General features: G+C 49.6%; 1 protein-coding gene across 8 annotated transcripts in view; it reads left to right on the top strand.

Annotated features, from left to right (window-relative positions):
- Positions 1–26110, top strand: part of LOC146861800 (uncharacterized) — a 1595865-nt gene that overhangs the window by 1478590 nt on the left and 91165 nt on the right. The gene's annotated exons all lie outside the window — the stretch shown is intronic.

Below are 26110 nucleotides of genomic sequence, written 5' to 3'. Positions count from 1 at the left end.
AGGCCTCTTTTTCTTGGAGTATCATGTCTGAGAGCTAACGGGAGCCTCACACATAGATGCAATGCATGGGAAACAAAGCGCGCATCTTATCACTTCACAGGTACTGAAGAGATAAATACTTTTGACTTTATTCAGTCCCTTTATATAAGAGATATACATGGACTATAAGAATGTCAGATGTGTTGGTCTCCGCAGTATTTGCACATATAATAATTTGAATATCACCACAGTTTTATTTCTCTTATAGCGCTTTAGCACTACAGTAGAGCTAAAGTGCTATAAAAGAAATACAACAACATAGTGGTATTTAAATTGTTATTTCTATACGTGCGATGTAAAGCGCTCTGACACCCTGCATTGGGATGAGTAGTGTCATTACTCATCCCAATGCAGGGTGTCAGGGCGCTTTACATCACATGTATTGATTACACTTTAGCAATAAATCATATGAGTGTACATCAATATGAAAGATGTGTTACATAAGACAGCGAGAGGGTTACAAGGTGTAAGAGCCCCCTGTTTTTCATACCTCAGTGTGCCATATTAGAAAGATTACAATTTAAGAACTGCAAGTAACAAAGCATCTCTGTCTTAAAAGCAGTAACTCTGTTACCAATTTACATAAAACAAAAATCTATGATCTGTGTGTTACATAATGTGCTTTGCAGGAGACATATTAACCCTCAATGCTACTTTGATTGAAAATTAGGACTAAGCAAAACACAGATGTCTCCAGCAAATATGTTATCCTCCAGAGTTATCTTACCATTATTATTCCCTGAGATTTAGCTTGCACACAAAGATCTCTGCAACAGGTGCCTTAACCCCATAAATTATTTTAAATATTGCAACCAATTAAGCACATCAGGTGTACTGCTATGTTGCCAATTTCTTTGTGACAGAGTTTAAAAGAAATAAATGTAGAAGGTGAGGCCCAGATTTTGTGTCGGGGTTCAATTTTTTGCAACAATCCTAATGCAATTATTATTTTTTTAATATTCTAACATTCTCAAATGCACTCATGATAGACCAGCTGAACATATGTGAGGTCTTAAGATCTGGTGTCACTTCCTGTGAGGTCATGGGTGTGATCCACATCCTGTGATACCACATTCGTTCATGCGCTGTGACGTCACACACAATGATGTCCCTTCCTGTGATGTCACACACAGTGATGTCACACCCATTCTGCCTAACTTGGTGAGTTCTTTTTTTAGGACTTTAGCCCTGATTAAAGCAATATAGAGTGTTTCTCCTCAGGTTCATTATGGTGGCCGTTAAACCACGCAGAGCCAGGCAAAGTGCCTTTGTATCACTTGGTAAATTGCAAAGTCGATTTGGCATCGGGCTGAGCGACAAATTGACACAACGCCACTTCAAAAACGTAGTAAGTCTGGGCCCTAGTTCATTACTACATGTTATTGATTGGGAGTGTTTGTCTCGCTGAATATCATGCATGGCAGTTCTTTGGAGCACCTATAATGACCTGACAAATCTATTGATGAATGTGTATTGTAGTTCCTATATCCCTGATAGGCTCTGCGCATTGGAATAACATACACTATAGATTTGACATAGGACTAAGGTCAGTATGTCTCTATCGAATATATTAAACTTAATTGTGTGTGCCAGCTAACTCAGAGGTCACTAGAAACTTCTCGAATATAGAAGAAGGGATTAGTCTCTGACAACCACATAAACATGACAACTTTGTTTCCCTTTCGAATCGGAACAGTCTCAGAATCGTGGAAATAATAGATAACAGTTTCACTCAGTCAATCGTGCATGCTTCGTTTCTACAGAGTTGCACAGAAATAGAGAGCCCGGCGTTTCAATAAAAGGGTTTATTGAACAGTCTTATTTCTCATGCAAGAGATAGGAATTGCTACAATCGTAAGACAGACTGCGAAGAAGTACAATATGTACGAGGTTAGCAGTAAGATAAAATAATACTTCAATAGCATGGTTTGTAGCTATGACATATATTAATCAAAATACATACATAAATAACATAAGCTAAAATGGGATACTCATCTGATGCTTCTAAATTGTTCTACCCCAGTGTATCTAACCTAAGTGCAGTACGAGGTTTGAAGTAGGTGCCATTTCTAAAGTATAGCTAGCTATATTTTAGTTTAGCCAAGAGTTGCCAAAAGTTTCTCTAAGTTCTAGTCAGCTCCATACCTTAGAATGAGAGAGGTTGGAATCTCTTTGCTGGACTCGATAGTCTAACCACCCTTAAGGGAAGTCAGAGAGCACTGGAGCTGGATTCTCTGCGAGGAGGATGGCAGCGTCAGGTCAGTGCATCAGGCTGGAACTCGATCTCCTTCTGAACTTGCCGCGGTGAACCGCGTAGTCTGGGTTGGATCGAATCCTCTGGGAACCGCGATTTGCCAGGGCAAGTGCTGGTATATTTATACCTTGAAGGTGTCTAGGAATGCCAGTATTGACGTAAAAGTCGGGCAGAGGAACGTCATAAATGAACCCCTAAGGAATAGATGTTCATGCATACTTAATGAGTTCTTGGAGAAATCAATATTCAAGCTGAGGGAAATTCCTAAAGGCTTATGGGTCTGGTTTTCCAAGAATTTGTTGTGACGTGGATGGACGGATGTAGGTGGCCATGCCTGTATTTGGTTTGTACGGACAATTTCTAAATAAGGGCTGGATTTCTATGTCCAAATAAGGGCAATGTGAAGTGTACCTATATAAGGGCATAAATCGGGAAACCTATATACGGAATCTAAATCTGCACACAACAAATGTGAATAGTATGTCACATTATGTCAAAAGAAAAATTATATCACGGAAATATTACCTAAACACCTAAAAATAGATATTTGCCTCATTCAAGAAATTCACCTATCGGCATTTGAATCAGAGAAACTCAAACTTGACTGGGTTGGACGTGTGATTAAAAAGAGCCTCACTCGTACCGAGCACACACGAAAACTTGCCGAACTATGTGGGGCAACAATTCTGACCAGAAAAATAAAATAACACAAGATTCTTAACTCTTTGACTAACCCATCTGTTAGATACATATTTGTTAAGCTATAGACAGGGATATTACTTTGTTGGCTTGAAATATGACCCTAACTCTTGCAAATTCTTCTTCTCTACATTTAATGTGGTTCGATGTATGTAATGGCCTGGGGAGAGTGGAATCTGTCCCTGGACCCATTATTTGCTAAATACTTGGTTACATGCAGTCAGCACACCAGGGCCTTTCTGAAGGACCTAATGGGTGCTCAGTGCCGTCTTTAGGGAGGTGCGACTGGTGCGGCCGCACTGGGTGCTGCCCTGGAGGGAGATAATGACCTCAGAGGGTGCGCTGTGTTAAACAATAACTTAAGATTTAAAAGCACCTGCTGGAGAGTTCCATGTGCGTCGAGCTTTCAGGCATTAGTAAAAATGTTGCGATAACTCTAGAAAGAGAATTTAGAGTTTTGTTGTCGCAGTTTTGACTCACCATAAAGTAGCAGAGAGGGATAATATGCCTGCTGCAAAGAACAGATCTGTATCTAATGTGGGGAGCCGAGTGGATTAGGAAACCCAGCCGTTACCAGCACTTTAAAACAAATGAAATGTCTTTGCGAGAGGATCAATGGAGAGATGAGGGACCCTTTTGCCGGGTGGTAGTGAGGGAATCCGAGGAGGAGGTCCTACGGGGGGAGGGGTGGGGGGTGACCAAAAAGATTGTAGCACTGGGTTTCACTAGTGCTAAAGCCATCCCTGTGAGTGATTCATAGTCTTGTGGATGCCTGAAAGACATTTCTTCTGCGGTACATGGAATGTGTTTCCGCAATGACTATCCTCTCTCTGAGGTTCACTTCTGTTACTGGTGTAACAATGTGAGATCTCGGCGGGGGTCATATTGTATTACTCACTCGTTCTGATACAGCTTAATCTGTGACATGTTTGGCCTCCTTCGGTGTTTTGGAGAATGCAGATCAAAAGGTATAAATAGACAGAGACAAAGGAAACAGTAATTTCACATGTCAAACTTTACAAGTATGATATGAAAGTTCTGGGCTCTCAGTCAGATGCTCTGAATTGCTGGCAAGGCAACTTGGAGAGGCCTTATGATGAGGGATTCTGCGACAGTTAGTAGAACATGTATGGCAGAGCAAGCCCACCTTGAGTAATCAATAAAATCCTTAAGTGCACAGTACAATGATGTCCCTGTCCCATTAAACAACAACAGCTGGAGAGGGAAACATTCTCCCTTAACACTTTCTTTACATAAATATCCTGGTGAAAATGAAAGGGTGGTGTTCCAAATGAGGGCAGAAGGTGGGTAGGCTTCTTTTGCTAGGATATCAGCAGAGGGAGGCACAACTGGCTATCCCAGTCATAGGTGACAATAAGATCTGCCTACCCTTCCAGGTGAGATAACCAAGGCATTCCCCTACTATGAAAATATTTATAGCTCTGAAGGGATGGACTTATCTTTGAGTGAACGTCACTTTATGAAAAATGCAATACATAGCTTTTAAAATGGGGGAGATGTCAGGCTCACTGCAACATATGTCTCTCAAGGCAAATTCTTTCTATGGTTGGCAAAGACCTATTGGACTTTAGGAGCTACGACCTATTTAAATGACTGATTGTGATGTAAATATCTTGGCTAAAACTTTGGGCACAAGGTTACACAATGTTGTATCCTCTTTGATGCACTCAAAGTAGGTGGGGTTTGTGGCTAAGAGGACCTCTAAAAATCTTCTATGACTTCTGATGAGTCTACTTGGGCAGAACTGGAACCTACAATTGTAGCCATTTATCATATGCTGTACTGCTTGATGCAGAGAAGGCCTTTGACGGAGTTTAGTGAGGACATCTTTACAGGCTGCTTTTTCTCTTTGCACTTGAGCCACTGTCAGCTGCCTTGCGTAAGCTGGAGGACATCTGATGAGTGCCATCCATTTTGTGCTTTATTAAATCAATCCTCTATGCAGATGATATTTTGCTTCTCTTCTCTGAATTACACACATCCATTTCTGTCCTGCTCCACGTGAGAGAGACTACAAGTTATCGAAATGGCTGTCACTCCGCAGAACAATTACTTTTGGAGGTATGTTAATCTGTATTGACTACATTTTCTTTTACCATCAAGCATTTTGTTGGGGAGGTGTCTCACTTGTGAGTAAAACTTTGTATAGTGTATGCACACACAGCTTCTAGGTGTCTACGCCTACCACATGTTAATACCTATTACAGAGTGCACCAGTTGTCACAGTCGACTTATTTCACGCCACAGGCAGCAGAGCAACCAGCATGGGTTAGCCTGGAAGGAATGATATTCCAGTCTAACCAGGGTATGGCTCACTTTACTGAGTTGAATCGTTGCCAACGACCATTGACAACACTAAAATTAAAGCCTTGCCGCTTACTTGAAGACTGGTGCATAAAGACCTTAAGGTTAATCCTAGGCCTCATGCATCTGCTTCAATATGGCATAAGGCAGGTATTGTGATTGGAAAGTGTATGGTGCATTGGCATGAATGGAGCACCATAGAACTAGGACGCATCTAGCAACTATCCATGGATAGCCTACTGAGGAACTTCTATACCATGAGCACCTAGCGAGGCCTGACAGGCACGCACAAATGGTAGTACAGGCAACTGCTGTACTGCTCATAAGCCTCATAGGGCCACTCTCAAATCTCGCTACTGGAGTCTGCGATCATTCATTTATTTAAAGTATGAGGTGAGGTCAAAGAGGTGGTATCAGGGCTTTATGAAATACTTATAGATAACTTGTTTTCTAAACAGCCGTTGTCCTCTTATGGACAGCTTTGGGGAAACGACTGCTCACTTATGACAAATACATCGTATACATGAGATTTAAATTAACAAGATATTTTATGACTAGGATTAGTCATCCCTGCGCCTCCACAGAGTGCGTTGGCTGCACCATTCAATTATCTAGAGGTGTGGTCAGCCTGGCTGTAACATTTTCCACATCTTTGGTACTGCCCATCAACCAAATGGTATTGGTCTGCCCTGTGGAATGTGATGTTGATTAAAAGTGAACTCATGGTCAGAACTGGTAATAATACACACTATTAATATAGGTAAGAGTGACCTTGCACAGCAGGAACAAGTGGCTCGCAACTGCACAAGTGGAGAGCAAACATTTGCATCTTGCAAAATTGGAGATCAGTGTCTGTGAGGGATTTCTGCATGGTAGCCCTAATACCTGTGATAAGATAAGATAATTGTTTATTTGTACACGATTAATTAAAATCTTTACAAATATTGTAAAACTTGAAGAAAGAAAAGAAAAAAGAAAAAATGTTTTAAAAAGTCGTTAATACATTACTTTAAAAGATTATCTAAGATCAGTTAGAAAAGTTTTTAAGTTATCATCAAGTCTCTTAAGTCTTTTTCCTATTAGATCAACCTGGCAATTCAGTTTAGTATGTTTCAGATTAAAAAACAGTTTTACAGCTTCTCTGCAAGTCCGCACGCCATGCTGCTTGAAGAATGGACATAGTAGGTGACGCCTTAAATAATTTAATATGGTGCAAATGCAGATTACGTGAACAATGTCCTCCTTGCCAATTTTGCACAGTCGACACTGCTCTAAGGAGTTCTTCCTCTCCCAGGGTGGCAAATGTGGGAGTATAGGGATTACTCCAAGGCGTAGTTTCAGAAACCTTTCTTTAGTTTTTATTTTCATGCTAGTACTAAGGTATGCTTGTGGTTGTACTGGCCCATAGTCACCCAGCGTTGTCCAGCCATGCGCTCTTTTCGCAATATCATTCTTGTCTTCAATTGCTGAAATGATTCGTGCCGATTTCTTTGCGATTTCTTTAAAAGAAAGGTGATCAATTGGAGTTTCCCATAAGTCAATCAGGCCCAAGACTTGGAGAGATTCGAGTAAATAGTCTCTGGCCAAAGATTTTTGATGTCGGAGTAGCTCCCCCCATACATTGGAGCTTAAGGTACCAGTCTCAGCAGTGCGGATCTTGTGCCAAGTCCCTACATACGCACACCGCCTTCCTATTGTCTGTTTGATTATACCAAATTCCAACCGAATCTGAGCAGGAGAGACGTAGTTGGGGAGATTGAAAATGGCCCTATATGCTTTGGCCATGACTATGTCCACGTAAAACGGCGTCCTTCCCATGTAGGGATTTGCTTCCGTAAGTGATGGTCGGCTGTAATTTAGCGCGTAGTATTTGAAGGAGAGGTTGAAATGTTAGGTCAGGAAGTTTGGCCTTTAGTGATTTGATAGCCAGATGGATCATAGTCGGCCTTCCCTCGTAGGGATGCAAGTTGTGGCTTAGACGTGTTTTTTGCGTCCAGGGTTACTCCCAGATATTTATAAGTAGTTACCAAGTCTATTTTCTCTCCGTTCAGGTACCAACGAACTTCCCTTTTTTTCCTGTAATTCACAGCCATGGCCTTGGTCTTTTTAAAGTTTATTTGAAGGGCGTTTCTTTCAGAAAAGATATATGTGACGTTCAGGAGATGTTGAAGGCCCATTGGGGTTCGACTTATTAACACTAAGTCGTCTGCATATAGTAAGTTGGAAAGGGTAATTGACCCCAGTTTGGGCGCATGGTTGGAAGATTTGTCTAGTTCCCCTGGTAGATCAGCTAGAAAGAGATTAAATAGGAAGGGAGCCAGTACACACCCTTGTTTTAATCCTTTCGTTGTCTTGATAGGTTTTGAAAGGTGTGTTCCTGTTCCAAGTTTGATTTTGATCCATGTATTGGAATGAAGTAATATTAGAACGTCTAAAAGATGTTTCGGTATTCCCCAATGGCTTAATTTCTGCCAAAGTTTGTTGCGATCTATATGGTCAAAAGCGGCTGTGTAGTCGATGAACGTGAGATATAAGGGTCACTTGGTCTCTTTGGCTTGTCCCATCAACAGGGACAATGCCATGATGTTAGTTGTGGTGCCTTGGCCTCTGCTGAATCCTGTTTGAGTAATCGGGATAATAGATTTTTCAGTTGCCCAAGTTGTTAGCTCTTCCAAGATTATGCCTGCAAAGTATTTAGCCTCTACGTCTATTAATGCAATTAGCCGGTAATTGTTTGGATGCTTCTTGCTACCATGTTTATAAATTGGGCTAATTACTGACCCATGCCAGGACTCAGGGAGTATCTGAGTGTAAATTAGAGCGTTAAATAAGAGTGCCAATGATTTGCTCCAAAATTCCACGTCTTCCTTGTACAACATGGGAGGAATACTGTTAGAAGGCGACCTCAGAGGGGCCCGGGGGGCACTGACTGGCCTGAGGTCAACCCTCAAGGTATCGTAGCCGGGCACTGGCGGGAGACTCCTCAGGGGAGGAATCTCGTATCTAGGATCGTACACTCGGCACCACACGACAAAGAGACACCACACCGTGAGTTCTTAAGAACCAATCTTTATCGGATCGGCGTCGTAGGATCTTTATGATCAGCAAGGCAACTATATACAAGTAGAGCACGGGCTCACAGAGTCTCGGAGGAGGAGTAGGAGGTAGCGGGACAGTCTTTGGGAATATGGATCAAATGCAGGGGCGTACCCGGCGCACAGCTCACAATCCTCGAGCTGGGGGATACGCTTGTCGTCGTCGGGGTCCGGCGGGACCAAGAGAGTCTGTGGGAGCCGCGAGTCACCCAGCAGGGCTCAAGCACAAGTTCCGAGGTCTTACGGTCTTTTCGGGGAGCCGCGAGTCACTCAGCAGGGCTCAAGCACATGTTCGGAGGTCTTACGATCTTCAGGGAGCCGCGAGTCACTCAGCAGGGCTCAAGCACAAGTTCGGAGGTCTTACGATCTTCAGGGAGCCGCGAGTCACTCAGCAGGGCTCAGGTGTTTCCAAAGGCGAATCTGCCGGATAGTCCCAGAGCACCCCTTGTTATAGGACCCCTTGTTGATGTCCGGAGTCTGCGCAGGCAGGGGTCTTATCACCTGGGGGTCGCTTGTCGGGGTTTCCTGCCATTGTCTTTTGATCCTTTCAGGGCCGGGTCGGGAGGAGTCCCAGACACCCAGCAGGCGTGGAGCCAGCCCTCGGGGAGGCCGGCGGGCCGATCGAAACCCACCTTCCCAGGGGAGATCAGAGGTGTGATGGAAACTGCTCCTCCCTCTCTCATCCCGATGGGAGCGCGATGTCCCCCAGCCGGAGTGGCGCCTCTAGGCCAGGGTCGCGCTGGGGCCGGGCGGCCATCATGGTGCATGAAGTGGGCACGCGGGCCCGGTGTGGCCGAAAGGAGGAAGGCCACGGACGGGGAAGTCTGGGTCGGGTGTGTGTGTGTTCTGGTGGGAATGATCGGCTAGGCCGTGTGCTCGGGGGCGGCGTGAGGTGCATGGGTCAGGTTATGTGGTGCGGGGACAGTGATGGCCATGCCACGAGGCCGGGTCTAACATGCGTCCCCCCCAGCTGAAAGCCGGAGAGAACTACCCATCCTCTTGGGGGTTCTCTTCGCTGAGGCGGAAGAACCGGGAGAGGCCATCGGCGTTGGCGTGGTCAGTGCCAGGGCGATGTTCCACAGTGAAATCCATCCCCTGGAGGGAGATTGACCACCGCAGTAGTTTGGGGTTTTCTCCTCGCATCTGCATGAGCGATCGCAAGGGGCGATGGTCGGTTTGGACTTTGGTTTGGACTTTGAAATGGGTGCCGAACAGATAGGGGCGTAACTTCTTGAGGGCCCAAACTACGGCGAACGCCTCGCGCTCGATGGTGCTCCATCTCTGTTCCCTGGGCAACAGCCTTCGGCTGAGGAAAGCTACGGGCTGGTCTAGGCCTTGGTCATTCACCTGGGACAGGACGGCCCCAATTCCATGCTCGGAGGTGTCCGTTTGTACCACAAACTCCTTGGAGTAGTCGGGAGCCTGGAGGACGGGGGCTGTGCACATGGCCACTTTCAGGGCATCGAACGCCTTTTGGCAGGCAGGGGTCCACTGCACTTTCTTGGGTTGTTTCTTGGACGTGAGTTCCGTGAGGGGACCGACTAGGCTGCCGTACCCCCGGATGAATCTCCGGTAGTAGCCCGTGAGGCCCAGAAAGGCTCGGACCTCCGTTTGGGTAGTGGGGGGTTCCCAGGCTAGGATGGTGTCGATCTTGGGCTGTAGAGGGGCGACCTGGTCGCTTCCGACCCGGTGCCCCAGGTAGATTACCGAACCTTGCCCAATCTGGCACTTGCTGGCTTTCACGGTGAGGCCTGCCTGGCGCAGAGCGGTTAGCACCCTCCGGAGGTGCTGGAGGTGCTCACTCCATTCGGAACTGAAAACTGCGATATCGTCTAGATAGACAGCGCTGAATTTTTCCAGCCCGGCCAGGACTCTATTTACCAGTCGCTGGAAGGTGGCCGGGGCATTTTTCATCCCGAAGGGCATCACGCGAAAGCGATAGTGCCCATCCGGGTTGGAGAAGGCGGACCGCTCCTTGGCTCCTTCTGTGAGCGCAATTTGCCAGTAGCCGCAGGTGAGATCGAAGGTGCTGAGGAACCGAGCAGCCCCGAGTTGGTCAATGAGCTCGTCGGCTCGGGGAATGGGGTGGGCATCGGCTCGGGTGACTTCATTGAGTCCCCAGTAGTCCACGCAGAAGCGGAGTTCTGGGGCGACACCGGGGGCAGCTGCTTTCGGGACCAGGACCACGGGGCTGGCCCAGAGACTGTCTGAGGGTTCGATCACTCCTAAGGTCAACATCTTCGAGACCTCGGCTTGAATGCAGGACCGGACCCGATCAGGGACTCGGTAGGCGTGGTGTTTTACCGGTGGGCTGTCTCCGGTGTCCACGTCATGGACACACCAGTCGGTGACTTGGGGGACCAGGGAGAATAGGTCGGAAAACTGCCCTAGGAGCTGGCGGCAATCCTCACGTTGCTGGGAAGTGAGGGATGGGGAGAGGTTCACTCCCTCTACGGAGCCATCCTTCGCTTTGGTGCACAGGAGATCAGGGAGGGGATCCGACTCCTCCTCGGCCCCGTCATCGGTGGCCAGCAGGAGGCTCAGCTCCGTCCGCACAAGGTGAGGCTTGAGGCGGTTCACGTGGAGGACCTGGAGGGGGTCCCGTGGTGACTGGACGTCCACCAAGTACGTGACCTGGCTCTTCCGCTCAATCACTTTGAAGGGCCCGGTCCATTTATCCTGGAGGGCGCAGGGTTTCACGGGGGCCATGACCCATACCTGCTGGCCCGGCTGGAACTCGACCAGAGTGGCATTCTGGTCGTACCAGCGCTTCATCTCTTCCTGGCTCGCCTCCAGGTTGGCCTCGGCCATCTCCCGGAACTTCCTAGTCTGGTTTCGGAGGGTCAGGACGTATCGGAACACATCTCGGGGCGCCGCCTCCCACCCTTCCTTGACCAGGCTGAGGGGCCCCTGGACGGGGTGCCCGTAGAGTAACTCAAAGGGGCTGAACCCCAAGGATATCTGGGGAACTTCCCGGTAGGCGAACAGGAGGCAGGGGAGCAGGACGTCCCACTTACGCCGGAGGGGCTCTTCCAGACCCGCGATCATCCCTTTCAGAGTCCGGTTAAACCGCTCTACCAGGCCGTTTCCTTGGGGGTGGTACGGGGTGTTGAAATGTTAGGTCAGGAAGTTTGGCCTTTAGTGATTTGATAGCCAGATGGATCATAGTCGGCCTTCCCTCGTAGGGATGCAAGTTGTGGCTTAGACGTGTTTTTTGCGTCCAGGGTTACTCCCAGATATTTATAAGTAGTTACCAAGTCTATTTTCTCTCCGTTCAGGTACCAACGAACTTCCCTTTTTTTCCTGTAATTCACAGCCATGGCCTTGGTCTTTTTAAAGTTTATTTGAAGGGCGTTTCTTTCAGAAAAGATATATGTGACGTTCAGGAGATGTTGAAGGCCCATTGGGGTTCGACTTATTAACACTAAGTCGTCTGCATATAGTAAGTTGGAAAGGGTAATTGACCCCAGTTTGGGCGCATGGTTGGAAGATTTGTCTAGTTCCCCTGGTAGATCAGCTAGAAAGAGATTAAATAGGAAGGGAGCCAGTACACACCCTTGTTTTAATCCTTTCGTTGTCTTGATAGGTTTTGAAAGGTGTGTTCCTGTTCCAAGTTTGATTTTGATCCATGTATTGGAATGAAGTAATATTAGAACGTCTAAAAGATGTTTCGGTATTCCCCAATGGCTTAATTTCTGCCAAAGTTTGTTGCGATCTATATGGTCAAAAGCGGCTGTGTAGTCGATGAACGTGAGATATAAGGGTCACTTGGTCTCTTTGGCTTGTCCCATCAACAGGGACAATGCCATGATGTTAGTTGTGGTGCCTTGGCCTCTGCTGAATCCTGTTTGAGTAATCGGGATAATAGATTTTTCAGTTGCCCAAGTTGTTAGCTCTTCCAAGATTATGCCTGCAAAGTATTTAGCCTCTACGTCTATTAATGCAATTAGCCGGTAATTGTTTGGATGCTTCTTGCTACCATGTTTATAAATTGGGCTAATTACTGACCCATGCCAGGACTCAGGGAGTATCTGAGTGTAAATTAGAGCGTTAAATAAGAGTGCCAATGATTTGCTCCAAAATTCCACGTCTTCCTTGTACAACATGGGAGGAATACTGTTAGAAGGCGACCTCAGAGGGGCCCGGGGGGCACTGACTGGCCTGAGGTCAACCCTCAAGGTATCGTAGCCGGGCACTGGCGGGAGACTCCTCAGGGGAGGAATCTCGTATCTAGGATCGTACACTCGGCACCACACGACAAAGAGACACCACACCGTGAGTTCTTAAGAACCAATCCTTATCGGATCGGCGTCGTAGGATCTTTATGATCAGCAAGGCAACTATATACAAGTAGAGCACGGGCTCACAGAGTCTCGGAGGAGGAGTAGGAGGTAGCGGGACAGTCTTTGGGAATATGGATCAAATGCAGGGGCGTACCCGGCGCACAGCTCACAATCCTCGAGCTGGGGGATACGCTTGTCGTCGTCGGGGTCCGGCGGGACCAAGAGAGTCTGTGGGAGCCACGAGTCACCCAGCAGGGCTCAAGCACAAGTTCCGAGGTCTTACGGTCTTTTCGGGGAGCCGCGAGTCACTCAGCAGGGCTCAAGCACATGTTCGGAGGTCTTACGATCTTCAGGGAGCCGCGAGTCACTCAGCAGGGCTCAAGCACAAGTTCGGAGGTCTTACGATCTTCAGGGAGCCGCGAGTCACTCAGCAGGGCTCAGGTGTTTCCAAAGGCGAACCTGCCGGATAGTCCCAGAGCACCCCTTGTTATAGGACCCCTTGTTGATGTCCGGAGTCTGCGCAGGCAGGGGTCTTATCACCTGGGGGTCGCTTGTCGGGGTTTCCTGCCATTGTCTTTTGATCCTTTCAGGGCCGGGTCGGGAGGAGTCCCAGACACCCAGCAGGCGTGGAGCCAGCCCTCGGGGAGGCCGGCGGGCCGATCGAAACCCACCTTCCCAGGGGAGATCAGAGGTGTGATGGAAACTGCTCCTCCCTCTCTCATCCCGATGGGAGCGCGATGTCCCCCAGCCGGAGTGGCGCCTCTAGGCCAGGGTCGCGCTGGGGCCGGGCGGCCATCATGGTGCATGAAGTGGGCACGCGGGCCCGGTGTGGCCGAAAGGAGGAAGGCCACGGACGGGGAAGTCTGGGTCGGGTGTGTGTGTGTTCTGGTGGGAATGATCGGCTAGGCCGTGTGCTCGGGGGCGGCGTGAGGTGCATGGGTCAGGTTATGTGGTGCGCGGACAGTGATGGCCATGCCACGAGGCCGGGTCTAACATGCGTCCCCCCCAGCTGAAAGCCGGAGAGAACTACCCATCCTCTTGGGGGTTCTCTTCGCTGAGGCGGAAGAACCGGGAGAGGCCATCGGCGTTGGCGTGGTCAGTGCCAGGGCGATGTTCCACAGTGAAATCCATCCCCTGGAGGGAGATTGACCACCGCAGTAGTTTGGGGTTTTCTCCTCGCATCTGCATGAGCGATCGCAAGGGGCGATGGTCGGTTTGGACTTTGGTTTGGACTTTGAAATGGGTGCCGAACAGATAGGGGCGTAACTTCTTGAGGGCCCAAACTACGGCGAACGCCTCGCGCTCGATGGTGCTCCATCTCTGTTCCCTGGGCAACAGCCTTCGGCTGAGGAAGGCTACGGGCTGGTCTAGGCCTTGGTCATTCACCTGGGACAGGACGGCCCCAATTCCATGCTCGGAGGTGTCCGTTTGTACCACAAACTCCTTGGAGTAGTCGGGAGCCTGGAGGACGGGGGCTGTGCACATGGCCGCTTTCAGGGCATCGAACGCCTTTTGGCAGGCAGGGGTCCACTGCACTTTCTTGGGTTGTTTCTTGGACGTGAGTTCCGTGAGGGGACCGACTAGGCTGCCGTACCCCCGGATGAATCTCCGGTAGTAGCCCGTGAGGCCCAGAAAGGCTCGGACCTCCGTTTGGGTAGTGGGGGGTTCCCAGGCTAGGATGGTGTCGATCTTGGGCTGTAGAGGGGCGACCTGGTCGCTTCCGACCCGGTGCCCCAGGTAGATTACCGAACCTTGCCCAATCTGGCACTTGCTGGCTTTCACGGTGAGGCCTGCCTGGCGCAGAGCGGTTAGCACCCTCCGGAGGTGCTGGAGGTGCTCACTCCATTCGGAACTGAAAACTGCGATATCGTCTAGATAGACAGCGCTGAATTTTTCCAGCCCGGCCAGGACTCTATTTACCAGTCGCTGGAAGGTGGCCGGGGCATTTTTCATCCCGAAGGGCATCACGCGAAAGCGATAGTGCCCATCCGGGTTGGAGAAGGCGGACCGCTCCTTGGCTCCTTCTGTGAGCGCAATTTGCCAGTAGCCGCAGGTGAGATCGAAGGTGCTGAGGAACCGAGCAGCCCCGAGTTGGTCAATGAGCTCGTCGGCTCGGGGAATGGGGTGGGCATCGGCTCGGGTGACTTCATTGAGTCCCCGGTAGTCCACGCAGAAGCGGAGTTCTGGGGCGACACCGGGGGCAGCTGCTTTCGGGACCAGGACCACGGGGCTGGCCCAGAGACTGTCTGAGGGTTCGATCACTCCTAAGGTCAACATCTTCGAGACCTCGGCTTGAATGCAGGACCGGACCCGATCAGGGACTCGGTAGGCGTGGTGTTTTACCGGTGGGCTGTCTCCGGTGTCCACGTCATGGACACACCAGTCGGTGACTTGGGGGACCAGGGAGAATAGGTCGGAAAACTGCCCTAGGAGCTGGCGGCAATCCTCACGTTGCTGGGAAGTGAGGGATGGGGAGAGGTTCACTCCCTCTACGGAGCCATCCTTCGCTTTGGTGCACAGGAGATCAGGGAGGGGATCCGACTCCTCCTCGGCCCCGTCATCGGTGGCCAGCAGGAGGCTCAGCTCCGTCCGCACAAAGTGAGGCTTGAGGCGGTTCACGTGGAGGACCTGGAGGGGGTCCCGTGGTGACTGGACGTCCACCAAGTACGTGACCTGGCTCTTCCGCTCAATCACTTTGAAGGGCCCGGTCCATTTATCCTGGAGGGCGCAGGGTTTCACGGGGGCCATGACCCATACCTGCTGGCCCGGCTGGAACTCGACCAGAGTGGCATTCTGGTCGTACCAGCGCTTCATCTCTTCCTGGCTCGCCTCCAGGTTGGCCTCGGCCATCTCCCGGAACTTCCTAGTCTGGTTTCGGAGGGTCAGGACGTATCGGAACACATCTCGGGGCGCCGCCTCCCACCCTTCCTTGACCAGGCTGAGGGGCCCCTGGACGGGGTGCCCGTAGAGTAACTCAAAGGGGCTGAACCCCAAGGATATCTGGGGAAACTTCCCGGTAGGCGAACAGGAGGCAGGGGAGCAGGACGTCCCACTTACGCCGGAGGGGCTCTTCCAGGCCCGCGATCATCCCTTTCAGAGTCCGGTTAAACCGCTCTACCAGGCCGTTTCCTTGGGGGTGGTACGGGGTGGTGAACTTATAGGACACTCCACATTGTTGCCACAGGAACGTCATGTATCTGGAGATGAAGTTCGTACCGCGATCGCTCACGACCTCGTGGGGAAAACCCATACGGGAAAAGATTCCCATCAACGCCCGGCCCACCATAGGGGCTGTGACGGTGCGCAGGGGTATGGCTTCAGGGTATCGGGTGGCATGATCCACCAGGACGAGGATAAAGCGGTGCCCTTGGGAGGTTGGGGGGTCCAGGGGCCCCACAATGTCGATCCCGACCCGTTCAAAAGGGGTACTGACGACAGGGAATGGTTGGAGGGGAGCCTTGCGCTTTCCTCCGCTCTTCCCACTAGCCTGGCACGTGGGACAGGACTTGCAGTGGGTTTCTACATCCGCTTTCATTCTGGGCCAGTAGAAGTGAGTTACGAGGCGACTGTAGGTTTTGTCCTGGCCCAAGTGGCCTGCGAGGGGAACGTCGTGGGCCAAGCCCAGGAGGAGGTCTCGGAAGCGTAGGGGTACCACCAGCACCCGGGCGGATCCTAGCTCCACCGACTTCTGCTCGCTGTACAAAAGGTCATTCTCCCAATATACCCGGTGCGTTCCAGTTTGGTCTCCCGCGGCCTGGGCCTCTGCTTGTTGCCGGGGCCCGACCAGGGAAGGACAGGTAGCCTGCTCCCGCCAGAACTCCTCTCGGGAGGGGCCCCCCTCGTGGTGCCACTGGGCCAACTCGGGCAGATCGCCTAACTCAGTGACCTGTGCGGAGTCGGAAGGTGGGGGTTCGTCACTGGCGACCGACCCTCCTTGTGGGGGGATGTGGGGACCCTCGGTGGGGACCATCCTGTCTTCAGTGATCGGGGCGTCGTTAACTTCCCCAAGGGGGGTCAGTCGGGCTGCCATGGATCGGGTGGTGGCGCACACCCACTCAGGGAGACCCATCATCCCTAGGTGGGTCTTGCGCTCGACTTGTTTCCAGGGGGAACTTTCCAGGTCGTTCCCCAGGAGACAGTCGACTGGCTGGGAGGTTCTCACTGCGACTTTCAGTTTACCGACCACCCCTCCCCACTCAAAAGGCACCAGGGCTACCTTACACAGACTTTCCGTATTGTCAGCGGAAACTACCGGGCAAAAGACGTTGGGGAGGACCTGGTCTTCATTGACCAGATGACTGAGGACACCGGTGATGCTGGCCCCGGTGTCACGAAGGGCCTCTACTTGGTGGCCATTGATCGTTACGAGCTGCCCATATTTCTTCGTGTTGGAGGGCAGGAGGCTTCCAAGGACCATTTCTCTATCTCCTAAGTATACTAGGGCCATGGCTGCGGGTTCCCACTCTACGGTCTCCTCAACCTCCTCCCCCAGTGCGACATTGGCTATCTGTCTAGCGGGGGGTGCTGCCTGAGTGAGGTGTGGGGCCATGGGGCATTCAGGGTCGTTGGCGTAATGCCCGGGCTTCTGACAACGGAAACAAGTGATGGTCACCCGGTGCCCCCGTCTCACGGGGGGGCCGGATACAGCCGGTGGGGGTGCCGGGAAAGGCGGAGGGTGGGTTTTTGGGGGACTGGACTGGGACTCTCTCTGCCCTCCCTGGTTCCCCCCCCTCTCTGGCGGGGTGGTCCCTGACTGGCTTGGGGGTACTCTCCTACAGGGCCCCGGGAGACCCGGGTGTTGGTCCAGCGATCCGCCTCGACAGCCAGCTTTCTCGGATCTGTGAGTTTGCTGTCGAGCAGATGCTGGCGCAGTTCCACAAAGCAGTTCGCAGCCAGGTGTTCCCACAACATAAGGTCGGTTAGTTCTTCTAGTGTGGTTACCTTGCTGCCCTTGATCCACCCATCGAATGCGCGGCTGAAGAAGTTTACATACTCCACCCAGGTGGTGCCCGGGATCTTCCTGCAGTACCGGAACCGCTGGCGGTACATCTCCTGGGTGAGGCCGTACCTTGTGAGGAGGGCCTCTTTCATGTGGTTGTAGGAGGTCTGCATGGAGGTTGGTAGGTCGAGCAGGGTGTCTCTCCTTTCGCTCAGAAATCGTCCCCACAACCCGGCCCCCAATCCTTCTGCGGGACCCGATGGGAGGTCATGGCGACCTCGTATGCCCTGAACCACTGTTGAATGTCATAGTTTTTGTAATATTCTTTGACCACATCCTTGGGGATGTGGACCTTCTGTTCCGCCGGGGAGGCCGCCTCTCGGTTTCCCGGGGGCCGCGCTTCTTCGCTTTTTGCTTTTAGCTCCATTTCCTTCAAGCTGCGTTCGTGCTCTAGTTGAAGTCTCCTTCCTTCGTGTTTCCGTTGGAGTTTCTTCTCTTCTAGTTCTCCTTGCACTCGCATCTGTTCCACTGCTAGCTTTTTCTCGGCTAATTTCAACTCGCCCTCGATTTTGAGTTTGGCTAATTCGAGTTCGTGATGGCGACTTCTTTCTCTGTCTGCGAGTTCCTCCGGGGATAGGCCCCCGTCTGGTACGAAGCTTCGCACCTGGTTGCTGCTGCGTTCTCCTTGGGGGGGTCCAGCTTCGTCGTGGGGCTCCACCGCTCCTTCTGGGCGGGGGTCTCCAGAATCCACCCAAGCTTTCAGTGCCTTCTGCATATCTTCTTTGGTGTTGAGACCAGTGGTAGCGATTTTGAGTTCTTTGCATAATTGTTTCAGTTCTCTGTGTGTGTACTCCTCCAGTTGTTCTGCCTGGAACACGGTACTGGTGTCGTTTTCTGTGGGAACCATGGCGTTTCCTTCTGCCATCTTTGTCGGTAGTGCGTCAGCCGTTCACGGTACGATCTCTAGATTATGGGCCCGAATCCCGTCGCTTGCCACCAATGTTAGAAGGCGACCTCAGATTGGCCCGGAGGGGCACTGACTGGCCTGAGGTCAACCCTCAAGGTATCGTAGCCGGGCACTGGCGGGAGACTCCTCAGGGGAGGAATCTCGTATCTAGGATCGTACACTCGGCACCACACGACAAAGAGACACCACACCGTGAGTTCTTAAGAACCAATCTTTATCGGATCGGCGTCGTAGGATCTTTATGATCAGCAAGGCAACTATATACAAGTAGAGCACGGGCTCACAGAGTCTCGGAGGGGGAGTAGGAGGTAGCGGAACAGTCTTTGGGAATATGGATCAAATGCAGGGGCGTACCCGGCGCACAGCTCACAATCCTCGAGCTGGGGGATACGCTTGTCGTCGTCGGGGTCCGGCGGGACCAAGAGAGTCTGTGGGAGCCGCGAGTCACTCAGCAGGGCTCAAGCACAAGTTCGGAGGTCTTACGATCTTTTCGGGGAGCCGCGAGTCACTCAGCAGGGCTCAAGCACAGGTTCGGTGGTTTTACGATCTTCAGGGAGCCGCGAGTCACTCAGCAGGGCTCAAGCACAAGTTCAGAGGTCTTACGATCTTCAGGGGGCCGCGAGTCACTCAGCAGGGCTCAGGTGTTTCCAAAGGCGAATCTGCCGGATAGTCCCAGAGCACCCCTTGTTATAGGACGACTCTTCTTTGATGTCCGGAGTCTGCGCAGGCAGGGGTCTTATCACCTGGGGGTCGCTTGTCGGGGTTTCCTGCCATTGTCTTTTGATCCTTTCAGGGCTGGGTCGGGAGGAGTCCCAGACACCCAGCAGGCGTGGAGCCACCCCTCGGGGAGGCCGGCGGGCCGATCAAAACCCACCTTCCCAGGGGAGCTCAGAGGTGTGATGGAAACTGCTCCTCCCTCTCTCATCCCGATGGGAGCGCGATGTCCCCCAGCCGGAGTGGCGCCTCTAAGCCAGGGTCGCGCTGGGGCCGGGCGGCCATCATGGTGCATGAAGTGGGCACGCGGGCCCGGTGTGGCCGAAAGGAGGAAGGCCACGGACGGGGAAGTCTGGGTCGGGTGTGTGTGTGTGTTCTGGTGGGAATGATCGGCTAGGCCGTGTGCTCGGGGGCGGCGTGAGGTGCATGGGTCATGTTATGTGGTGCGGGGACAGGGATGGCCATGCCGCGAGGCCGGGTCTAACAAATACCATTTGGGCCCGGTGCTCCCGCAGATCGCCCTCTTGTTATTTGTCGTTTCACGTTGGCTGGGATGATTAGATTTTGCCATTGCTCGACACTTGTCAGAACCTCTGCCGTTGGTGCTGGTTTATCACGTTTCGGTGAGATTGTAGGCCCATTGTCATACTTTTCGTGGGTCCTTGTGTGTACATGACTAATTTCTTTGCCTTCAATTTTGGGCCATATGATTTCGGAACGAGGTTTGCGTGTTGCAGCGCCCTCTATGGTGTCCTCATTGCTAAAATGTTTTAACAGATATTTTGTCCAGACCTCCTCTGGTATATGGGAGTTTTGACCCCGATGGTCCGGGTTATTTATTTTTTTAACCATTTGCCAGAACTTCGAGCTGTTTTTCTGCTTCCCTTCGTAATGGAGTTTTGCCCATAGTTCTTCCTTCTGTTCCTTCCTTTTTTCCCATTTCATCCGTTTAAAGTATTTTTTTGCTGTCTGTAGGACTAAGCGCAAGCTGCAATTTGTTTGATCCTTTCGCAGCAGCCTTAGTGTTTGATTTATTAGCCGTTTTTGAGTCTTCATATCCAAGGTTACTAGATTTTTATTTGGGGCTCCCTTCCCCTGACGTAACATGCTTGGCGAGTTTTTTATCAGTTTCTCGCTAATTTTTGTAATGAATCTTTGCCAGTTATCCGACGCTTGGTATGAGGGATTGACTGTTTGGATAAATAGATTTTTAGCTATCGTGCTTACCGACCCGATGTTATCGAGGTTGCATCGTAGCCGCCGTAGATTAGACGTGACTTCCAAGCAAGGGCCTTTGTACAATTCTTTTCCTGGTTGAGAATTGACTCTTATTGTGGTTTCTAGAGGTAGGTGGTCACTATGGTCACTCATCCCTACTCTAAACGTTTTAGTCCAGCTGAACATATTTAAGGATAAGAACATGTAATCGAGGTGGGAAGATTGTTTATTGGAGTGAAAGGTTGCAACTGGTGGGTCGTCATCGACATAACGCCCATTCAAGGCCCTTAAGTTAAGATGTTCCAAATTTTGAAGTAAATTTTTTCTTAGTTAGTTTACTATTTTTTATCAAGCCTTGTGCAGGTACGCCCCATGCAGCATTCATGTCTTGAATAAGGTCGTCATCTTGGTCCTTGCTGATGAGAGGCATATTGAAATCCCCGGCCATGATGATTAAGTCGGAGGCCTTTTGCTTGTGTTTTGGATGTATGTATGTGTTAATTATGATAACTTCTTGAGGCAGGTTCTGTAACCAAAGTGAGATCTTTACCACCTGTATTGCACTCGGAGGAGGTATGTGGGAATCTATTTCTTTAATTTCGCCTATTGTTTGTATAGAGGCGAAAAGCATCAGTCCACCTGACCTACGTCCAAAGATGGAGTTTTTGTTGGCCAGGATGTAGCATGATGCAAACCCTAATAGATCAAATGCTTTTTCTTCCCAAGTTTCTTGAAGCAATAGGAGATCAAATCTGTTCAAATATTGAAGGAATTCCGAATCGTTGCTTTTGCTGGCTAAGCCATTGATGTTCCATGAGCAGATTCTAATTTCCCTGATCTTGCTTGAGGGATTAGTTGGTTCTTGCCCTTTTTGTCAAGTTGCACCAGTCGTTGTGCTAATTGTACGTTGGATTGACTTTCAATTATGGTTACGGTCCTGCGAAAAGTAACTACTATGATTTTGATTTAGTCCTGTTTGTGGTTTTCTGTTATTTTTGGAGAATGCCCTCGGGGAATTACTTCTGGCACCCCTTAGAATTGAATTGGTGCTTTTGGGGGCTGGAGGCCTATTAGATGATAGAAAGGGTGTTGGATAGCGGGGGCGTTGTTCTAATCTCAACTCTATCCCCCATTGTTGAAATGTTGCTGCTTCTTCCATGATTTTACATGCTGTTTCAGTAGAGTTCCAAGTTGCTTTCGTTATTTCCGGGCGTTGGGGCTCAGCATTTGGCTGAAACTCTATTTGTGCAAGTTCTGGAGAACTAATGATTTCTAGGGTGGTGACTGAGTGCAAGAGTCTTAAAATATTGCCCCTATTCAATATGTCATCCCTACCTCGGGAGATATATTCGGGAATGAAGAGGATTGATGCTTGACTATGCAAATGGTGAGGTGCTGTTGGGTTTGCTGGGAGTCCCACATTATCTTGTTGGATTGGTTGGGGAAAACGTGCTAAACATGTAGTGTCTAAGTAGTTTAATTGCTCCATTGGAATGTTCTCTGCCTTTTGAGGCCTTGTGTTGCTGTTTGCGTTCCTTTTTGGAAGAAGCGGCAGCTCTACTTTATTCATTTGCAGCGTTGTCTGGACTTTTTATTATTAGAGTGTGTTCGACAAATGTTGTCTCAACCTTGTGAGCGCTGTGTACCGCTTGTTTTGATTTGATTTGAGAGCCTTCCTGTTCAAGTTCTTTAAGTACAAGTTCCTGAGTCAAACTGATTATCAGTTTGTCGCAGGATTCTGAAGATGATGAGGAAATGCTACCAGTGGTCTTATGTGAGGGTGATTTCTTTGTGTTTTATTTTTCGTCCACGAGTCACTTCTAAGGCGGGTGGACGCAGTTGTATCTCTTTGTTTTGCCTTCCGTGCGTTGACAACCTATTCCTTCCTTTCCTTTTTTTCTTTCTGCAGGTTTTATTCAAAACTTGGTTGTTTGTTGAAGTTGAATTATCTGTGGGTGTAGGAGCAGTCATAGGAACAATATCCAACGAGTCAAAAGGAGGTGTTTGTTTTGGAGATAAATTAGTTGTTAATCTCTGCTCAGCAGACGGCTCGGTCCCTCGGCTTGTGTGTATCAATAAGGACTCTGGTGGTGGATCCGAGATTTGTGGGATCGGGGTTTGTAAAGTTGTCAGTTTCAGATCATTTATTAAATCTCCCAGCATTGCTGGTAACGATGATAATTTGTCCAAAATCGGGTCATAAGTTTGCAATTGTTGAGGATTTATTTGGGACTCATAGACAGCGTCTTGTCCTCTTTTTATGAGGCCATTTAAATCTGAAATCTTCCGGTCAATTCCTGAAATTGTATCCGCCATTGTCTGCAAAACTATAAGTTGCAGGTCCATCTTTTGGGATTGAAATTCTAGAGCCGTGGTCGAATGTTGCAAGGTTTTCAGGATTGTTGTCCATATTGCGTCATAGCCCAAATTGTCAATATTGGTGGTTTTGTCCAGATTGTCAATATTGTTGGTTTTGTCCAATCTTGGTGATACATCGATGGATGGGCTGCATCCTGCTGATTTCTGATTATAGGTTGCAACTAGTTCCTCCCATTCCTGCGCTGCTATGGAGGATACGTCATTGTTTGTGTAGTTATCTGTAGGATGAAAGTCGTTGTACTGTAGTAAAGTGCAACGTTGCGGTGAAGTATGTATTACTGACCTGTCATTTGATACAGTTTTTCCTATGTTGCTATTTAAATTTATTTGAGATGTCTGTTTTTGAGTCAAGGAGATGTTAACCGATTGATGGTGCTGGGTACCACTTCCTTGTTTTGTTGTTTTGACTTGGTGCAGTATTTGCATCTCCTCAAAGTCCAGGATTGCCTTCTTTGATTTCTTTGATTTTGGCGAGCTACTTAATGGTTGGAGACAGTGTAGGTCTTCCCTTTCCTCCTCTTTATGGATCTGGGTCTCAAAGTCCTTATTCTCAACCTGTCTTACTGGGTATTGGCATTGATGGATTACTGCCACTGTGGATTCAACTTTCTTTAATAAACTCCAATTTTTATTTACGAATTTATTGTCAGCTCTTTTCCCGTATTTGTGTAGTTGGAGATTACTTGGACTGCCAGGGTTTGCTAAGTGGGTAAGTGAGTCCCCTTTCCTGTTATTTTCCTTTGAAAGGATTGGTGACGATCTTGCTTCAGCTACCTCAATGTTGGGCGTATTCAAAGGGCCAGCTTGCCTGGGCGGGCCTGTTACGTTAATATCAAAGTTTTTTATGCAGCTTTGATTATGCTCACTTGGTAGGAGCGGTGCGTGGAGGCCCTTGATGCTCCCTGTTTTAGAGAAGATTGCTGATCCTGGATCTTTTAAGAAAGAAAACTTTGTATATATCTTCGGTTGGTAAAAGTGTATCTCTTTCTTCACTGGCGTTCCATCAATGGTTCTAAGGTTGTTTGAAACCATTGTTGGTGTTTTTAATGGCCGGGGTTCCTGTAGTTGCTGCAATCGTTGAGAAGCTGTCTCTTGGCAGAGTAATACAGTGGATGCGTTATCATTTTCGTGGCACTTTATGTTTGAGGTTTTGTATAAGTCCGAAGTGGGGGTTAGTTCGTTACTAGTTCTTAGTTCTTCGTTGTTGGTTGACATCGTATCTTCTCTGGTTCCCACAGGTTGGCTTCCTCCGTTTTTGCTGGAGCTTAAGTGTATTGGTGGAGATTCTGACTCTAATTTCCTTTTCCGAGATTTGGATATAGAGTTGATTTTAGAATTTGATTTTTTATTCGGTGAATTGGAAGGTGGCTGCCTCACTCTGCCTGATCTCATTATTTTCCGTTTTATACACAATTGATGTATTTAATATTTACTTATGTTCCTTATGTTCCGATGTGATACGTAAGCACGATATGTAGTTAGTTACTAGTTCGGCTCTTGCGTTGTAAAATGATAATGAACTGCGACTTGGTATACAACAGAGATTTGTGGTAGTTTGAAGCAGATTCCAGCAGTTTCCGTCAGATTTCGACGGTATAGCTCCCTGTTGATTTGTGCCCCCTTGTGTTTTTTCAGTAGGCACAGTAATAACTGCAAATTGCTGCTTACATTGGTGGCAATGGGGGTAAAATAAGAGGGAAGAGGAGCTAGGTGACGAGCGGTGCTCACGGATTGGACCTCGAACTGACAAGGCCTAGCCACACTCAGTCAACCCACCGGACTCTTGCTTTACGACTGCCTCTAATGGCAACCTCGCACGTGCATCATCTCTACTTTGCTCCCAGCAGCTCTAAACAGCCTTGCCTCGTTGAGTAACTCCCACGCTCCCCCTCCTGGGGGATAGTGCAGACAGTGGTGGATGATAGATAGCTGAACCCCCCCCAAGGCGGGGCAGGAGCAGGACCGGGGCTGAAAAAAGTGCAGCTCCCCCGGTGATTTTCCTCTCGGGTCAGGTCAAAGCAGGGCTGGGCTGGGCTTGGATCCGGGCCGCTATAGTCCAGAAGTCCCAGAGTGAACTGGCTGGAACTCTAGACAGTCTGAAAAGTCTAAGCAGTCTAATTAGATGGCCACTGCTCCACACCCCCAGCCTTAACTCGCAATGCTGGCCTAGGTGGACGATGGTGTGCAGTGTAGCTACTGCCTGGCCTGGTTTCACTGCCCAGATTTGCTGTATCGCCTTTCTCACTGCACAGCGTTTCTTACTTCACAGCGTTTTCACCGCTGTTCACCGCTGTTCCGGCTTCTCTCCTGCCGCGCTCCTGCCGTACAGCTCACCCAGGGGAGACACCAGTCAGTGCCACAGCTGAACCCGCGGTTGATCCCGGGTTTTGCTAGACTGCGACGGCTCGGGTTTCGGCTCGTTCCCAGCCGATGCACAACGCACAACTTTTCCCGCTTTCGGCTCGTTCCCAGCCGATGCACAAAGCACAACTTTTTCCACTTTCTCCTGGCTCCCGCGGCTCCTTGTGAGCTCCTCCTCCACTAGCGTCAGCGTCAGCAGCGTTCAGCTTCCGGAACCATGAACAGGACCTGATAATAGTAACCAATCAGCTCGTCTGCCTTCCTCCATTTCCTTAAAGAAACATCCTTCTCATCTGCTGCGCCGGGGCTCCAACAGGATAATGCATCAAATAACAGATACAAATTGCTCTACAGTGGGACCCTGCAAGCAAGTGAAATAAAGAGTGTCTGCGAGTGTGGGTCTTAGAACCTTTGTGGGTGACATCCTGTGAGCAGATTATATATAGAGTCGATGGCCAAATGGATATCTTCTAGCAAGTTTGGTGTTGCTTCCTTAGAAGGGATAATATTTATTAGGACTCCAACTGCAAGAGTTTTATGTATTGCCACTGGATAGGGCAATGCATTTTGCATTCCAAGACTCTTAAATTTCCTGTCCAGGGCAAAGCCTACAGCTTTCCCTGAGGTTTGCTCTGTCTGAGATAACTATAAATGACAAAGGGGGTGTATAGAGAATTCATGTGAGTCCTTTATGCTAATAAAGCAGCTGGTTGCATAGGAGTAACAGAGGGTCCCAAACAGAATAGTTATGGGTCTTCTGTGACATGTTTTCTATAATCCCCACAATTTTTCTTTTTCTTCTCCGCCTGCCATCACATCCATGCATGTGACCTTCTG

The sequence above is a fragment of the Triturus cristatus genome, chromosome 2_2 (genome assembly GCF_964204655.1).
Source record: "Triturus cristatus chromosome 2_2, aTriCri1.1, whole genome shotgun sequence".
NCBI lineage: Eukaryota > Metazoa > Chordata > Amphibia > Caudata > Salamandridae > Triturus > Triturus cristatus.
Note: the sequence above shows the minus strand (reverse complement) of the source record. Positions and strands in the feature narration are given on the sequence as shown.